Below are 18,503 nucleotides of genomic sequence, written 5' to 3'. Positions count from 1 at the left end.
AAAATCACAAGAATTCTTATACACCAATAACAGACAGAGAGCCAAATCATGAGCAGACTACCATTCACAATTGCTACAAAAAGAATAAAACACCTAGGAAGACAACTAACAAGGGATGTGAAGGACTTCTTCAAGGAGAATGACAAACCACTGCTAAAGGAAATAAGAGATGACACCAACAGATGGAAAAACATTCCATCCTCATGGTTAGGAAGAATCAATATAGTGAAAATGGCCACACTGCCCAAAGTAATTTATAGACGCAATGCTATCCCCATCAAGCTACCATTGACCTTCTTCACAGAACTGGAAAAAATCACTTTAAACTTAATATGGAACCGAAAAAGAGCCTGCATAGCCAAGACAATCCTAAGCAAAAAGAGCAAAGCTGGAGGCATCACACTACCTGACTTCAAACTATACTACAAGGCTAAAGTAATCAAAACAGCATGGTACTGGTACCGAAACAGAGACATAGATCAATGAAACAGAACAGAGACCTTGGAAGTAACGCCACACATATACAACCATCTGATTTTTTACAAACCTGACAAAAACAAGCAATGGGGAAAGGATTCCCTGTTTAACAAATGGTGTTGGGAAAACTGGCTAGTCATGTGCAGAAAGCTGAAACTAGACCCCTTCCTTACACCTTTTACAAAAATTAACTCCAGATGGATTAAAGATTTAAACATAAGAACAAACACCATGAAAACTGAAGAAGAAAACCCATACCATTCAGGGCACAGGCATAGGCAAGGACTTTATGACTAAAACAGGAAAAGCAATGGCAACAAAAGCCAAAATAGACAAATGGGATCTAATTAAACTTAAGAGCTTCTGCACAGCAAAAGAAACAATTATTAGAGTGAACCAGTAACCAACAGAATGGACAAAAATTTTTGCAAGCTACCCATCTGACAAAGGGCTAACATCTAGAATCTACAAAGAACTAAAACAAATTTACAGGAAAAAAACAAACAACCCCATCAAAAAGTGGATGAAGGATATGAACAGATCCTTTTCAAAAGAAGACAAGTATGCAGCCAACAGCCATATGAAAAAATGCCCTTCGTCACTGGTCATTAGAGAAATGCAAATCAAAACGACATTGAGATAACATCTCATGCCAGTTAGAATGGTGATCATTAAAAAATCTGGAGACAACAGATGCTGGAGAGGATGTGGAGAATAGGAACACTTTTACACTGTTGGTGGGAGTGTAAACTAGTTCAACCATTGTGGAAGACAGTGTGGCGATTTCTCAAGGATCTAGAAATAAAAATACCATTTGACCCAGCAATCCCATTATTGGAAATATATCCAAAGGATTATAAATCATTCTATTATAAAGACACATGCACAAGTATGCTTATTGCAGCACCGTTTACAATAGCAAAGACTTGGAACCAACCCAAATGCCCATCAATGATAGACTGGATAAGAATATGTGGCACATATACACCATGGAATACTATGCAGCCATAAAAAAGGATGAGTTCATGTTCTTTGCAGGGACATGGGTGAAGCTGGAAACCATCATTCTTGGCAAACTGACACAAGGACAGAAAACCAAACACCGCATGTTCTCACACATAAGTGGCTGTTGAACAATGAGAACACACGGACACAGGGAGGGGAACATCACATACTGGAGCCTGTTGGGGGTTTGGGGTTAGGGGAGGGATAGCAGGGGGAGGGGGGACTGGGGAGGGATAACATTAGGAGAAATATCTAACGTAGGTAATGGGGGAAGGATGCAGCAAACCACCATTGCATGTGCATACCTACGTAACAATCCTGCATGATCTGCACATGTGCCCTAGAACTTAAAGTATTAAAATAAATAAATAAAAACAAAAATAAACAAAAAGAATGATAAAATATTAAATCACTTTGACCTAACAACTTTTCTAATTCTATATTGAAAGAGTAATCAGAAATTTTGATAAATTTGAATGTATAAAATATCACATACAAATTAAAATGTTTAAAGTATTCCAACTGATCATGGTTAAATAAACTATGTACATTCATATAAAAAATAAATAAAGTCTTATCTGTGACTCCTTATGGAATGAAGTTCCATCAAATACAACTTAAAAAGGAGGCTACATGGCAAATAATTATTCTTGCTGTACTGTATTCAAATAATTAGGCCAAGTATAATAAGATTAAAGTTTATTTTGCAAACAAATCAGTTTATCATGATTGTTTTTTATAATAATGAGGACTGGAGAGAGAAAAGGTGTGTTTCAAAAATTATGATACACCTGTTATTTTAATATTAATATATTTTAGTCTCACCAGTTATTTTTAAGTTTTTGTCTGCATATTAGACTAATCCTGCTTATTCCTGTGAACCAACTCGTGATCTCTGGCTGCAGCTCGCAAGAAACAAAATGGATGGGTAATGTAAAAATCTGGATCAATATTCTAATTCTGGGCTCATATTGGAATCTGCTTCAACCTCATGTACCCAAGTCTTGGTAGGCATGACCATAGCCATCAGTTACCTGGGTGTGTAGGCAGCCTCAGGATTTTTTTTTTGAGCTGTCCTCACTCCATTATTTTAACATTCTTCTAATTTTAATAATCTGATTTGTCTCCTCTAGCCTTTAGGCCATTAAGCTCCAGATGAACCTCAGTGAGGGATAATGTCCTCTCAATATTCAAGGGTCACCCTTCTACAGGACCCCTAGACTGCCCATCAGTGAGACACAACAGAGGCAAAATCCTGCTCCTGTCTTCCTTGGACCTGGATGGATACCACTTTCCCCAATTCATGGAGACAGCCTCCTGCCCTGACAACTAGCAAGAGGCCAAGACTCAGAGACCCACTACCACCATCCCCTCTGTCAGCAGGAAGCAGTTATAGAAGACTCACCTTCATCCATTTTCTCCAAAGAATTGGGGTCTTGGACTATTGAGGGGGGAAATGTTACTGTGGGTAGCTAGTCAGACATGAGCAGAGCAGGAGAGGGCTCCCTCACATACCCAACTAGGAATGTCAAGGCAATTATCAGGTGAGGATCAGGTGGTTGTTAACTTTCTGTCTAAAATAATACTGGTTGCAGCCAGTGCCAGAGAAAGGCAGTCTTCCTATATATAGAAAAAACCTGAAACTGGAGATCAGCAGTGTCCTGATAAGATCTCAGGAGTTGAGTGAGTGAGCTCAAGCATGCCATAATGGAATGTATCTGGTATATAAACTTCCTCTAGGAATGCTAGATTGGTAAGGGAAGTATGTTCCAAGTGAGCATGCGGACAACTCTAGTAAACACGTTGCACATGTTCCTTTCCCAAGTGCCAGCAGGGCATTGCGCATGTGGGCAGCTCACCCCAAGAGAAGAATTAAGGGAGAAGGAAGACAAAACCCCAGAAGTATGGCAACATATAAAACCCCAAGTCAAAGGTCAAACCATGCACCGTGCAAGACAAGTGTTCACTGTCTTGCAAGTAGTCCACTTGGCCCTCTTCCAAATGTACTTCTTTCCTTTCATTTCAGTTGTAAAGCTTTTTAATATACTTTTACTTCTCTAAGACTTTCTTCAGTCTCTCCTTCTGCCTTATGCCCCTTAGGTGAATTATTTCTTCTGAGGAGGCCAAAACTGAGGCAGATCCATACAGATTTACTGCCAGTAACTTAGATACCTGCCACTGGTAACAAAAAGATTAACAGAAATTCATAGAAATGGTATTATAGAAATGATTCATAATAAATGAAACAGGAAATGATAGACACTGGTGCCGCCTTGGCACATATTCCAATTGACATATTGCCTCCTCAATACTGCATCTCTGAGAGGGTGAAAATTAATTGCCTAAGTGGCTTTTTTTTTTTTTTTAACACAGAAGACTGTATGTGCCTGAATTCTTACAAAACTCTAAAAAGGAATTTCATGCTTAAACAGCTTTTTCCTCTGGTACCTTTTAATTGATAGATAATTTTCTCACATTCTAACAGATGTCTCAGCCATTTCTGACACCTGTAGCATAAAATCTTCTGCACATAACATTTTTACTAATATAATATGGTAATGAATCAATAGACATTTTACTGCGCTCTGCTTTAAAGAAAAGACATCTCAAGGAAACAAAGTCAGCTCTTCCAGGATACTGTCTGGAAGCACTCAGAATGTCAGTGTCTGACATTGTGTCATAGGCTTCCTACAACAGCCTCTAACAGAATTCTGCTGTCCCAAACCCCTGGTGATAGAATTGTTCACCTTTACACCAAGAAGGACAGGAAAGCACCAAAATCTGCATGTGGTGTTTGCCCAGGCCAAATGAGGGGTTTGTGCTATGAGACCTAAAGTTCTCGTAAGACTGGCCAAAAACATGTCAGCAGGGCCTAAGGTGGTCCCATGTGTGCCAAATGTGCCCATGACAAGTTGAAAGATGCTTTCCTTATTGAGAAAGAGAAAATTGTTGTGAAGATGTTGAAGGCACCAGCAGTGTAAGAAAGCTAAATTTAAAAATGAAGCTTTTTTGAGTTATAAAAAAAATGGGCAACAACAACAAGTTCAAAATGAGGCAACTGAGTGAAAAAGAAAAACTGGGGGCTAAGCATGGGGGTTCATGCCTGTAATCCCAGCACTTGGGAGGCTGAGGTGGGAGGATCATTTGAGCCCAGGAGTTTGAGACCAGTCTGGGAAACATAGGGCAACCCCATCTCTACAAAAAAAAAAAGTTACCTGGGTGTGGTGATCCACAGATACTCAGGAAGCTGAGGTGGGAGGATAGCTTGAGCCTGGGAGGTCGAGGCTGCAGTGAGCTATGGTCATGCCACTGCACTCCAGTCTGGGCAACAGAGTGAAACCCTGTCTCTAAAAAACTAAAACTAAAAATCAACTGGCAGTACAGGTTAAACTCCCCCATATCTACTCTTGAAACCATATATGTAATTACTGATCTTCAGAATGATACATGGGAACTACATTATCATCAGTCTTAAAAAATTGTTTGATTAAGTTTAAAATTTACTAAATGTCTATTATGAGCCCAGATCTCCTCTAAGTTTTATAGGGAATGAATAAACATGATACATGGTACCTGTCCTCAAGCAGCTTACAGTATAGTGGAAACAACATGGAAAATTATTTAAATCATATTAAAGGCTAAGTTGAGGACATTCAATGGAGAGAAGTTCAGGTAAGTCTATATGATATATATTTCAGTGTTTCTAACTGGTCAACCAGCTTGGATGAGTGAATCTTGGTGGATGATCCAGTGGGTGACTGTGAACACATCTCTCTTCCAAACTGTCTCTTAATATGGCTTGAAATTGTGTTTATTTTCAGCATCTACATTATAAACTACTTCTAAAACTGTTTCACAATAATGATTCTCAGTTTTTTTAAATATCCTGTATTTGGGCCATTCATTTTCTGAACCTATAAACAAAACTTATATTTATCCCTATTTAATTATTTCGGTTGTTTGAGGCTCACTGATCCAATTCATTAAAATAATTTAGACCCTGGTCATATCATTCAATTTACTGGCTTTCCTTCCAAACTTTAGTTACATGATTCAACTTGGATATATCTTTTTTTAAATATATATAACTAAAGGACATTTATTTATTTTTACCAAGACTTTATCTTGAGGACATGGCTAAACTGCATTTCCACCCCCACCCCATCTTGAAGAAGAGTTAATATAGTGAATGTTATAAAGTAGATATGAACAGTTAACAGTTGTACTGACAAAGTACAACTTTCATCTAAATCATCATAAAAATGTTTAAGTAAAAAAAAAAAAAGAGGGGGCAATGGGAGTTTCAGATTGAACAAATCCTCACACTTCATCTAATACAGTCAATCTTGGCTACAGTATAACAAAGTGGAAACAGGATTACTATGATACAAAACTTCCACTACAGCACGCTGTACACACCTGTGTTCCAAGCCCACTCCCCATCCCCCGTAATGCTTCCAACACAATTACTTCCCAGGCTGTTGGGCCTGCTGACGAAGGAGCACATAAATCTTCCCTTTAATCCAGTCTTTGTTATAAGGCTGGTATGTCTGGGCATCAGCCCGTTAACCAGGCAGCTGATGTCTGCCAGATCATCAATGAAATCAAACAACTGACCGATGTCATATGTGATAGAAGGACTGTTGGGATTCATTCTTTTCAGATGTTCTTCATACATTTTACAAATGCCTTCCATGCATTCATTCGCAGATTTGTAGTCTGCATAAGTTCTGCCTTCTGGCCTCTTGGTAGGCTGTACTAGCAAAATAGTGCAAGACATCGCACCAAACTCTCTTCGCTGCAGCCACTGCAGACACTGCCGCCACTACACGAGCTTCGGATATATCTTAATTATAAGGAATTTTAGTGCACTGTGAAGTTTTTGAAACACTGTCATATATATTATCTCATTTTATGACATAAGTCTGGGCAGTGATTACTCCCTTTCTTGCAGGTGGGGCCACTGAAAACTCAGGGCAGTGAGGTGACTTACTAGCAAGTGCAGAGCTAGGACAAGAATTCATGTCTTCAGATTAGTGCCTTGGTACCCTTTCTTTCTTTAAAATACTATATATATTTATATGTATTTCTTCTTTGAAACAGAGTCTTGCTCTGTGTTCAGGCTAGAGTGCAGTGGCACAATCATAACTCACTGCAGCCTTACCTTCTGGGCTCATGAAATCCTCTCATCTCAGCCTCCTGAGTAGCTGAGATCATAGGGGTGAACTGCCATGCCTGGCTAATTTTTAAATTTTTTTGTAGAGACAGGGTCTCCCTATGTTGCACAGGCTGGTCTCAAACTCCTTGACCCAAGTGATCCTCCTGCCTTGTCCTCAAAGTGCTGGGATTACAGGCATGAACCACCATGTCCAGCCAAAATATTATATTTTTTCAAAGAAATATTTTTGTTTATTTTTAATTTTAAAAATCACATATTAAACACGTTAACATTGTATAAACTAAGATGCTATAGGTAGTGAACATCCCCTTTGGTCCTTCTTCCAACCCCACATCCCTCTCCAAAGGTACTCACCTAACTCAATTTGGAGTATATTCTTCAAGACCTTTCCCCATATACTTCTTCATTTCTGGAAATAGTTCATTCTGTGGGATATTGTATTGTTTGTCTAAACTTGCCTTTTTCACTTTATAAGATATTTTAGAGCTCTTTCCAGGTATCCATTTGCATATATTATTTATCTTTTTGTCTGATGTACAATGTTCCATTACAGGGATGTATATAATTTAACTTTTCCCTGTTGATAGACATTAAGAATGTTTTCAGTTTTGGCCGGGCTCGGTGGCTCATGCCTGTAATCCCAGCACTTTGGGAGGCTGAGGCAGGCAAATCACCTGAGGTCAGAAGTTGAAGACCAGCGTGGCCAACATGGTGGAACCCTGTCTCTACTAAAACTACAAAAAATTAGCTGGGCATGGTGGCACATGCCTGTAATCCCAGCTACTTGGGAGGCTGAGGCAGGAGAATTGCTTGAACCCAGGAGGCAGAGGTTGCGGTGAGCTGAGATTGCACCATTAGACTCCAGCCTGGGCAACAAGAACGAGACTCCATCTCAAAAAGAAAAGAATGTTTTCAGTTTTATTACTAAAAATGTACATGAATCACTGGGCTCTCGTGTGAAGATTTCTCTAGGCTGGATACCTGGAAGTAGAATTGCCACTTGAAAAGTATGCATATTTGAAATATTGGTAACAAATGCCAACATCATCTTCCAGAAAGGTTCTATCAATGTATATTCCCATCAGTACATATGAGGGTGGTATTTTCTCACACTTTCAGTAATACTGATTAGTGCTAATTGTTATAGTTTTTATTAATCTGAATTTCTCCAATCACTAAATGAGTTTGAGTATCTTATATTTCCTTTTCTATTAATTGTTTATTCTTATAATGACCTCTCTATTATAACTTATATTGTCTTCATATGGATCTCCAAAAGTAGTGTTGAATAAGGCAGAAACAAGAAAGCTACAAACTACTTTAAGGAACTTCCTCTATGAGGGACAAAAATCTATTAGTAAACATTTGAATGCAATTGTTTGATCAGCAGTGGATTCCTCCAACCAGTTTACAAACCAAGTAACATCCCTCCATTATGTTCAAATGAATATTATGAGCATCTTTGCAAAAGATTGTGCTGAAAAAAAGATTAATCATGTCTAGTATTCCCATAGTCTATCTTTTAGCTCTTCCAGAAAATAACATGAAGGCAGTTTAGTTGTCTTAATGATTAGCTTACAAATGTTTCTTAATATGCATTCTAGAGTATTGCTGAAAGTAATGCTAAGCTCACATTATAGATGCCATAATCCATTTTCCCCCTCCTTTTAAAAAACTGTAGTTTTACCTCACTTAGATTTTGGGCACCTGGCTGATTTTCTATTTTCCAGAGATAAGGGGCAGTGGTTCTGAGACCTATAATCTTTCATTCAGTCTGCAAAGCCTATATTCCAGGTCCTCTCTGACTGTCTCCTTATTTGGGTTGTGCGTCAATTCCCTCTCTGTGATATTGGTTCTACCCTTCTCAGTTTGAAGATTATGTTCCTTGCTGGAGAAGAAACAATTGAGTGCCTCTGCCTTTTCTCTGTTAACACTTAACAGGTTCTTCACTCTGCAGTCAGCTTATCCTTTCCTTTATCTGCTAGCTTCAAACTGTGTATGTTTTTAAAGGCCTTTCTGTGGTCCTCCTCACTTAGCACTGCTCAGCCTCTTCTGGAGTTTTCCTTCTATCACTTTATTCCAGGGTTCGTATCACCCATTGTCTTATTCTCCTTGGTTTGTGTCCTTTCTCTCACTTTTTGGTACATGCCATTTCAAAACAGACTTATCAGAGAACACCACGTTGGGTCATATTGGTTTCTGCAGTATAAAGTTTTATTTTTCAGAGTTCACAATTTTAAAAATGTATTCCTTTTTATTGCCTCTAACCTTGGGGTTATAATTATGTTTCTATGAACTTTTTGAAGTTTGCTTTCCAAAAGCATCAATTACATGTCTACTATAACCAGAGGTTCTTTCTTTATTTCTATATTACAGAATCTGGGATGTCATAATTCCTTTCTTTCATCTTCAGAAAGGCAAAGACTGGATTTTATTTCATCTATTTGATGAAGTAAAGATTTCTATCATATAAACATCACCAATGAATCCTTCCTTGTTGGTCAGAATTGAGTGCAGAGTAGAAGTTCCTGTCATTCCTTCCTGTACCTTTTGAAAGATGAAATTATCAGCAAAGCAAGTCAAGAATGTATTAAATTCTAAGCTTGTTGTGGAGATTTAGAACAGATGTCTAAGTAGTTCAAGTGCCCCATCAATATTACACCTTGTCTCTGTGACAGTTTTATCATTTGATTTAGGAAAGTGTCCTCCAACTCTTGCATTTAGCCTGACATTCTTAGCATGTTCTCACTCTCACAAATAACACTACTCTATTCCCTTCATTTAATTCTCTCCAAGTACTGTATGCTGTACATGTGGATTCCATATATTTGCAATTTTGACACATGGGGGTACTGTATATCCATGTTTATCAGATTTGTTTATATTGAAAAACATGCACCATTCCACCACTGAAACCAGTTCCATTTCCTCAAGTGTCACTAACATTTAGGACATCATGTTTATATGAGTGGTAGATTCTATGATGCACCCCTCATTCCCCTTCGGGAATAAAGACATTACTCCAGTGACTGGGAGTGCCACTGAAGCTGGTCTTTAACTGTCAGTCCCTTTGAGGACAGCCTCAGCTGAAGAAAGTGGCCTCATCCCCCACAGCTATGCCCCTTCCAGGGTAGCCTGCATCCATTGACTGGTCTCTCATGCTCAATTCAGAACAGCACTGATGGTGGTCACATCTTCAGAATTCCTCAGCAGGGTTGGCTGACACAGTCCATTGAGATTGCATTGGAGCTCTACTTCTCCCTCTGCTCAATCTTGCTTCTTCTCTTCCACAGGCATTAGTTTCAAGACCATTTTCTAATAAACTCCCTACATGCCATCTCCATCTCAGGATCTGCTTCCTGGGAAACCCAACTAGGGACAATTTTCTTGTTTTACAGTTTCAGGTATATTATATTATCTTATACACTGCAATATCAATAACTGAGCCTTCAGTATTATTCCCAATCTAGTCTTCTGCTATAGTGATTCTTAGAATCACTGACAATTACTGAGCTTCTCTTCCTCCCTCTATAAATCTTCTTTCCATGCCATCTATGTTAATTCCTATTTATATAAGTTTCTTCTCAACCTTTCTCTCCTTTTCCTCCAAACTTTATACAAAGCCCTTTGTCTAATAAGCTTTGTTTCTGAAACATTTTTTCTAATTTTCCCAACATGCATTTCTTGCCTTGTTTGTCAGGAATCTGTTATTTTGATATTGTAAATCAGAGTTGAGAAGAAAAAACACTGACATTATCTTGAGACACCTTTTCACTTCCAGCAGTCTTAATCTTCCAAAGGCACAATTTTTGACTAAAGGAGCCCAGATAGTGCTGGCACATTAAGGCCTCTGCCTGTGACCCTGAGAGTCTCCTGCAGTAAGGATTCAGTAGAAGACATTGCCTCCCAAGGGAGGGCACAGTGGGCTCACATTCTTGGAGGAGTTCTCTAGGGCCAGTGAGTGCTGTGTGTTAGTTTGGCTCTCTGAGAGCATGGGACAGAGTCAAGAGTTCAAGAGTTAAAATGAAGGAGAAGAAAGCAGGCTAGGGCAGGGAAAGATTTCAGACAGCAATGTGAAACTGACAGTGATGAAAGGAAAATGAGAAGGAAGCAGAACTGGTCAGGGAGAACTTCAGACCTTGCTGCAGATCTAACAAAGTCTTGGCCAAGCCAGTGAGGAGATTTAGAGCAAAGCCTGCCTATTAGAGGTGTCAGCAATGAACAGAAATAACCAGGCCTACCATTCCTGCTGTATTCAGCCATTGACTAGGGGCTGCTTGGGAAAAGCATGGCTTAGGCTCGAAAGTTGAGGCAGGTCCTGGCAGCTGAATGTTTAGTTCTTTCTTGAGGGGGTCAAGTGAAGTACCTCCGTCCACGGCTGCCAGTCCTCCCGTGTGCCATGTGGGTCTCCTTTCCTGTACAGGTTCAGGGACCAGCTCTTCTAGGATTCCGCTGGGCCCATCTCCCTGAGGGAAAACTTAGAAGGGGAAGGTTAGTGGGATGAACAATATCCCCCATCCCCCATCACTCATAAAACCACCCAGAGTGAGATTTCTCATTGCTAGTAGGGCAGGAGGGATAAGGCCCAACAGCTCTTCTTGTCACCTGCTTTATTGAATCATGGTCTATAGCAACTATGTCAGTTGGGTCCTCCAGGAAGCAGACGCTGAGACACTATAGGGTGTGTGAGAGGTTTATAAGGGGTGGGGATGTATGGATAGGAATAACACCTGTGAAAGACAAGAAAAGGAAGCAGGACAGAGTGGGGAAAGCTTTAGACCATCATGCAGACATTATATCTGTGAAAAGACAGGGAAAGAAAGTAGAATTGTGAAGGAAGACCATCAAACTGCAACACAGATCTGACAATGTTGGTCGACCCAGGGAGAATTCTGGATCAAAGATGGTCTGTTAGAAGAGACATTGGGTAGAAATGGCCAGGTCCAGGCCCCCACCATGCTCAGCTCCTTACTGGGGGCTACCTGGGAAGAGCATGGTCTTGGCATTGCAGCTGCAGGCTGTCAGCTAACTGGACCTTTGCATCTGAGTAGCAAGCTCTGTCTTTAAAGGAAACTTCTATGCTGCCACATCTTGCTTGAGCATGCCAACTCAGATTTGTTGGCATTCGGGAACCAGGTTTCATTCCCTGTCATGGCACAGTCTCATATCCTTGCCTGAGCATGGTTTACAAGGTGACCTATCATCAGGGGTCTAGTTTGAGGTGGTGGGAGGAAGCCTATGTCTGTAAAATAAAGCATTTCATCCAATAGGGATGTCATCTGTCTCTCTAGGATACTAGGAGAACATGTGCTTCTCAGCAGCTGGTGAAGCAGGATGTGTTGCTGCTGTTTCTGTGTTCCCAGATCTATCTCCATCCCGAAAGTTCCATGGTTTCTGAGATAGCTGAAACAGGTATCCATTTCTAAAGTGGCAGGGCATTCAGCACGGAAGTCTTCAAGGAAAGGATGGGCCACATGTAGGCCAGAGGGAGCCCAGCTCGTTCTCAGTTAGGCATGCAGGGACCTCATTGTCTCTGAGTAGACAGTAGGTTGGATGCGGTCCAAATATTTCATCCTCTGAGTAGAGGGGTCCAAGCAAAATCTCATTTACTCCAAGGTCCAAGTGAATGGGACAGATTTAAAAGTCTGGAGAATAAGCCATGCTTGTGATTTAATTTGTTTCCATTAGTGGTATTCTCTGTGTTTATTTTCCCATTGGTTATGACCTGAGATTGGAGCTCAGCCTTTTCGAAACATCTAGCTTCATAGAGGCTGTGCTCTAGTTTTCAAGGGAAGGATATCTATATTTTAATCAGAGCCTTTAGAACGGACATGCTCAGTATTAAAGGGGCAAACTGTAAAGACAAGTGACTCTCACTAGCATGTTCTCTTTGGTCAACTTGAGGACGGTACATTTTTTGCAGGGGTGTTCATCAAACCTTAGCATTCTTTCTTTTAAGAGGGTGACCATTCTGCATATACAAATAAATATTTGGTTGGAAACTCAAGCAAAAAGAGAAACAGCACCCACCCTCAAGTCCTATAACATCTTCCCCAGAGAGTATGCTTTCTAGGTCTTAATTCCTCATAAAGAAATAATCTTATACTAATGTCTGACATTTAAGTAGTGATGGCTGTTCAGGGACCATTCTGAGCATGTTATAATTACATATTAACCCATTTGGTTTTTTCTTTCTTTCTTTCTTTCTTTTTTTTTTTTTTTTGTTTGAGATGGAGTCCTGCTCTGTTACCCAGCCTGGAGTGCAGTGGTGCTATCTTGGCTAACTGCAACCTCTACCTCCCAGGGTTCAGGTGATTCTCCTGCCTCAGCCTCTTGACTAGCTGGGATTACAGATGCCCACCACTATGCCTGACTAATTTGTGTGTGTGTGTGTGTGTGTGTGTGTGTGTGTGTGTGTGTGTGTATTTTTAGCAGAGACAGGTTTCACCATGTTGGCCAGGCTGGTCAACAGGCTCCTGACCAGGCTGGTCTTGAACTCCTGACTCTTGAATGTCTGCCTTGGTCTCCTAAAGTTCTGGGATTACAGGTATGAGCCACTGTGCCTACCCATTTGATTTTCAAATTTTCAAATGGGCCTAACCCATTTGATTTTCACAATAAACTACTTGAGGTAGGTGCTATTATTTCCCCCATTTTTCAGAGGGTGAAATTGAGGATTAGAGAGGTACGATGACTTTTCCAAGGTCACAGTAAAAAGCAGGCAATGAAGTGTGTGTACATCTAGAAACCCCTAGGCTACATTGCCCTTTAAAATATTCAGCAAGGGCCAAGGCGGGTGGATCATGAGGTCAGGAGATCATGACCATCCTGGCCAACAAGGTGAGACCCTGTCTCTACTAAAATACAAGAAACTAGCTGGGTGTGGTGGCACGTACCTGTAGTCCCAGCTATTTGGGAGGCTGAGGCATGATCTCCAACTTGATCTATGCTGGGACATTGCCTCCCAGGGTGGGTGGATAGGTGCTGGTGGGGAGCTGAAGTGAGGCAGAAGCCTACTTTTCCAAACTGAGATAAGAGTCAGGAAAACTATCCCAGCTGTAGATGCTGATACAGAGCAGGAAAGGAGTCTAAGACTGTCTCAGCCCTCATTTCCGACTTTAATTTTGGCAGGACGTGGAAGTAGCAGTGGGAAGCCTCCGTCTCTATGAATTTGGAGCTAAGGAAAACATAAGGTCACCTTCTGAGTTGAACTAGTAAAATTCACATACAATGGATATGATTAGTCACCTTTTGGAGTAAAGCTAGAGAATATCTGAAATGGTTGGACCTCACAAGACTTTAATCAAGGTAAATGATTTGGGTGTAATCAGAGGAAGGCAGGTCCAGAATATGAACATCATTTAGTAGAAGGCATTTAAGCAATTGTGTTGTAGACTTCCTGGAGGAAGGCTACGTGAAGGTAGGTGTTGGTGTGTGGGGAGGTTGGACAGAAAGGGAGGTGGTCAGCTTGGGCTATGGAAATCCCCAGGAATCATAACTAGGCAGTGTCCAACCAAGCATAATGTAGAGAGACCCTGCCCTCTGTGCCCTCCTGGTTGTAGGAGAAGTTGCTCTGCTGGGGGACAGTAGTCTCTCTCCTCAGCACTCTCAGTGCCTTTTGCACAGCACCTAGGTTGATTCCTGGTGTTTGTTATTATGAATAATACTACAATGAACATAATTGAGTGCAAGTGCCTTGTTCACCTGTTGTTGGCTTTCCAGACAAGCTCATCCTAGGACAGGCTGCCCTGGTTGGTGAACATAAGCTTTTTAGTCCCTGGGAAGAAATGTTTCCCATTGTGAGTTTATCAGTTGGTCATAAGGTTAGACTCATGGATTTGATTTACTTGAGTGACCTCAGATTGTGAAAACTTCTGAGATCTTGGTGAGGGTAGATGGTGGAATTTGGAAAGTGCTCAGTTCCTCAAGGGGATACTACCCATGAGACCTCGTGGTTGGCAGCATAGCCTTCTCTCAGAACATGCTAATCTCATCATCAGTCCCTTTCTGCCTTCAACAGACACTATCTACTTAGGTCAATGACTGTCAACCCTATCAGACTCAAAAGCCTATTTTTAAATGAATGTTTTATTATGTTCTCTTTACTATTCTGAAAAGAAATTCACAAGTAGGCCAAGCCAGGAGAATCACTTGAGTCCAAGAGTTTGAGGCTGCAGTGAGCTATGATTCGCCACTGCAAGATCCATCCTGGCTAACAGAGTGAGACCCTATCTTTAAGAAAAAGAAATTCACAAGTAATACAACTTCCTACCCATATATTTTTAAGTCATTATTAAAATAAGAAAACTGGTAAAGAGAAATAATTTGTAATAAAATTGTATGTTTTAGCAAATTCTAATGTTGGGGATGACTAACTGGAAGACCTAATGAAGTAGTTGCTTTGAGATCAGAGTGAAGGCGGCAGAGACAAATGTAGATAGAGATAGGTGTGCCGGCAACTCAAATATAAAGAGTGATGTTGCTGTCAGTGAGTGTTTTTCTGGAATTGTGACTACTGTTGGTAGATTTCCAAACCAAAGTATAGACTTTTTTGCTTTAAAAATGCAGAGAGGGCCAGGCACAGTGGCTCACACCTGTAACTCAACACTTTGGGAGGCTGAGGTGGGCGGATCACTTGAGGTGAGGAGTTTGAGATCAACCTGGGCAACATAGTAAAACCTCACTTCCACTAAAAATACAAAAATTAGCCGAGCATGGGGGCTCACACCTGTAATCCCAGCACTTGAGGAAGCTGAGGTGGGTGGATCACTTGAGGCCAGATTTTCGAGACCAGCCCGGGCAACATGGTGAAACCCTGTCTCTACTAACCAAAAATTAGCCAGGCATGTGGCATGTGCCTGTAGTCCTAGCTACTCTGGAGGCTGAGGTATGATAATCACTTGAACCCGGGAGGTGGAGGTTGCAGTGAGTCAGAATTGCACCACTGCACTCCAGCCTGGGTGACAGAGCAAGACTCTGTCTCAAAAAAAAAAAAAAAAAAAAAAAAAAAAAAAAAAAAAAAAAAAAAAGGCAGTGAGAGCATGTATGGAAAATTTCGTGTACATTAAAACTTTGCAAAGGTAATCTATGTTTCTAAGTAAAATGGGATCCCATTTCACACCCAGACAATTACAAACAGGTTTTTCACACAAATGTTCAGTGTAACCTTTGAAGGTTTTACAGGGCACAGAACATTTCTTCATGGTTGTGCCTGTGCTGCACATGACTAGATAGCTAGCATCCTTGGTTCCCTCTCAGCAAATGCCACCAGTACTACTCCAATAATTATGACAGCCAAAAATGCCCCTTCAAGTGTCTGATACATCCCCTAGGTGGTGGTACCACTGCTGTTGAGAGATACTGAATTAAGTGAGCAGGAATTGATACAATTGGTGCAATAATGCAAATGTGCTGTTTCCCACAGCACAATCTATTCCATGGCCTGGCATGACAGAACACCCTGGTAGCTGAAAGACGGCAAAGGCTACATGAGAATAGAGCCAAGTGCTAGGTCTACAGGGGGAAGCAGAGTTCCAGGGATGACAATGTCAGAACTTTGGAGGGGAAACCAGGGTAACAGTTCACCTCTGGGACTTTGGCCAGCTTATGGATGGGGCCAACATAGAAAGAACTGAGGCTCTGGGCCAGAAGGATACCCAGGTTTGTCCTTGGTGCCTGAGATCCCAGATCTGGCTGAAAATGAAGGATTAGGGATCAATGCAGGAGTCTGGAAGCATTGGCTTTGTTCCTAAAATTTGAGTCTGGGGATGTGACTTATTTCCAAATTCCTTATGCACAGCCCCACTCACAGATGACTCAATGTTTTGAATGAACTTAGATCTTCTCAAGTAGTAGCAGCAGAGAAGAAAGCTGAGGCAGGAGACACAATAGCCTCCATTTATCAGTGCCAATCATGTGATTGAAAAGGGGATGTATATACCACACCATCTGATTTTCTTATATCAGAGTATTCTTTGTCCTCATTTTAACCCAAACGAATCAACTCATTATTCAAACAAAAACAAGTGTTCAAGAGAACAAGAGTTAAACGGTGTTAGCAGCCATGCCTCACTCCACCTCTACACCAACTCTGTTGGTTTCATCCGGATGGACACAAAACAGCTGCTTGGAACTCAGATTTGGAGTTCATTTTCCACAAGTAGGGTCATGAAGGTGTGGCCATCAATTAAGGCAATGCTTATACTGAATACCACAATTTACAAGGGTAAGTAGATAATTATGCTGAGAGCTCAGGCTGTGTCCAGGCACCACAATCCATGCTTTGTAACACAGAAGCCGAAAAACACTTCCATAAACCTGATATTCCCTGAAGACCATCTGAACAGGATGAAGCTTCATCTCCGATGCTTCTGATCCCAAAGCCATATCCAAGACAGCTATCTAATCTCTGCTCAGAATTCAAACTACTTAATGTTTTTATTCCATTGAGCAGGCTCCTTTGTGGATACATTTCCTGAAAAACAACAAAAAAGCTCTTATCTCAATTATGAGGCCCTATTACTTCATCTGTCCCACATTCATTATAGTAGATGGTCATGAGATGAACAAGTTTAGCTTTACAGTCCTTAATGAAATGTATTAGCAAAATTGAGCACCAAAAAAAAAGAGAGAGAGAAGAACTCTGTACATGAAGAAAAATTTCCATTTTAGCATATAAAAAGAGGGAAGGAACTAAAGAAGAAATTATCTGCAATCACAGAACAATCAAGGAGATAGCTGACTTGTCCTCCCTCCCATCCTCATAAGCTTTGATTTAATCATGCTTAATATATTGCAGAATTATACTCTTGAAGTCCTGAGTCATTTTGCTGGCCTCTCTGACATCTGTCCCTCCACTCTTTCCTATTCTTTCCTGGGGTCTCCTATCTCCCTCTGGACAGCTTTCTCTAAGCCTGGCTCTGCCACTACCCCTTGAGCACATGCCTGGGTAGATTTGAGGGCCACTTACCTTTTGGGTTTTGCCCTCAGTGCCACAGAACAAGGATTTGATCCCTTGGTAGTTTAAGATCTGAGACACTACTAGAAGTTCCTCTGAACAAAGCATTCTGTGAAAAGGAAGGGAATCTACATATACGGGCCAATATATTTATCTGTGCTTTTCTTCTATGTAAAGGTATCCTTTGGATTTTCTTCCTGTGTGTATCTCATTTTAATCAAGATCTACTTCCCTGCCCACAAATCCTTAATGGTTTCCTATTGCCCCCAAAAAATCAAGTTCAAGTTTGTTAGCATAGCATTCAAGATCCTCTGTGATTTGCCCCTTCACATGCATTTCCAACAAATCAACTCCTCTAGCCAGAGTGAGAGTCTGTATAATTCAGTGTTGAACATGTAGCGTCTGTCTCCAAGTCCAGCACAGCCATTTGTGAGCTGTGTCCTCAGGTTAGTTGCTTAAACCTGTCTATGCCTCAGTTTCCTCAATCGTAAAGATGGAAATAATAATAGTAATAATTTGAGTTGTGCGTGAACCAAGAGAATTGATAATGCTGTGGGTTGAGAACAGGGCCTGATACATAATGTACCAGCTATCTACTATTACGATTACTACTACTCACTACTTTCAACACACTTGCACTTTTCTATCTTTGAACATTTTTTCACTGTTACCAATTTTTGAAATGCTCTCCCCTTCTCTCTACCCCTCTAAATTCTTCCCATCCTTTAAAGTCCTCATCAATTTTTTGTTGTTGTTGTTTGTTTTTTTGAGACAGAGTCTTTCACTGTTGCCCGGGCTGGAGTACAATGGTGAGATCTTGGCTCTCTGCAACCTCCGCCTCCCAGGTTCAGGCGATTCTCCTGTCTCAGCCTCCTGAGTAGCTGG

General features: G+C 40.8%; 1 pseudogene; it reads right to left on the bottom strand.

The window, feature by feature from the left end:
* Positions 1-5,565: 5,565 nt before the first annotated feature.
* On the bottom strand, positions 5,566-6,825 carry LOC141585357 (enhancer of rudimentary homolog pseudogene; annotated as a pseudogene).
* Positions 6,826-18,503: the final 11,678 nt, after the last annotated feature.

Source organism: Saimiri boliviensis, chromosome 8 (genome assembly GCF_048565385.1).
Source record: "Saimiri boliviensis isolate mSaiBol1 chromosome 8, mSaiBol1.pri, whole genome shotgun sequence".
Lineage (NCBI taxonomy): Eukaryota > Metazoa > Chordata > Mammalia > Primates > Cebidae > Saimiri > Saimiri boliviensis.
This window is presented reverse-complemented; position numbering and strand designations above follow the sequence as displayed.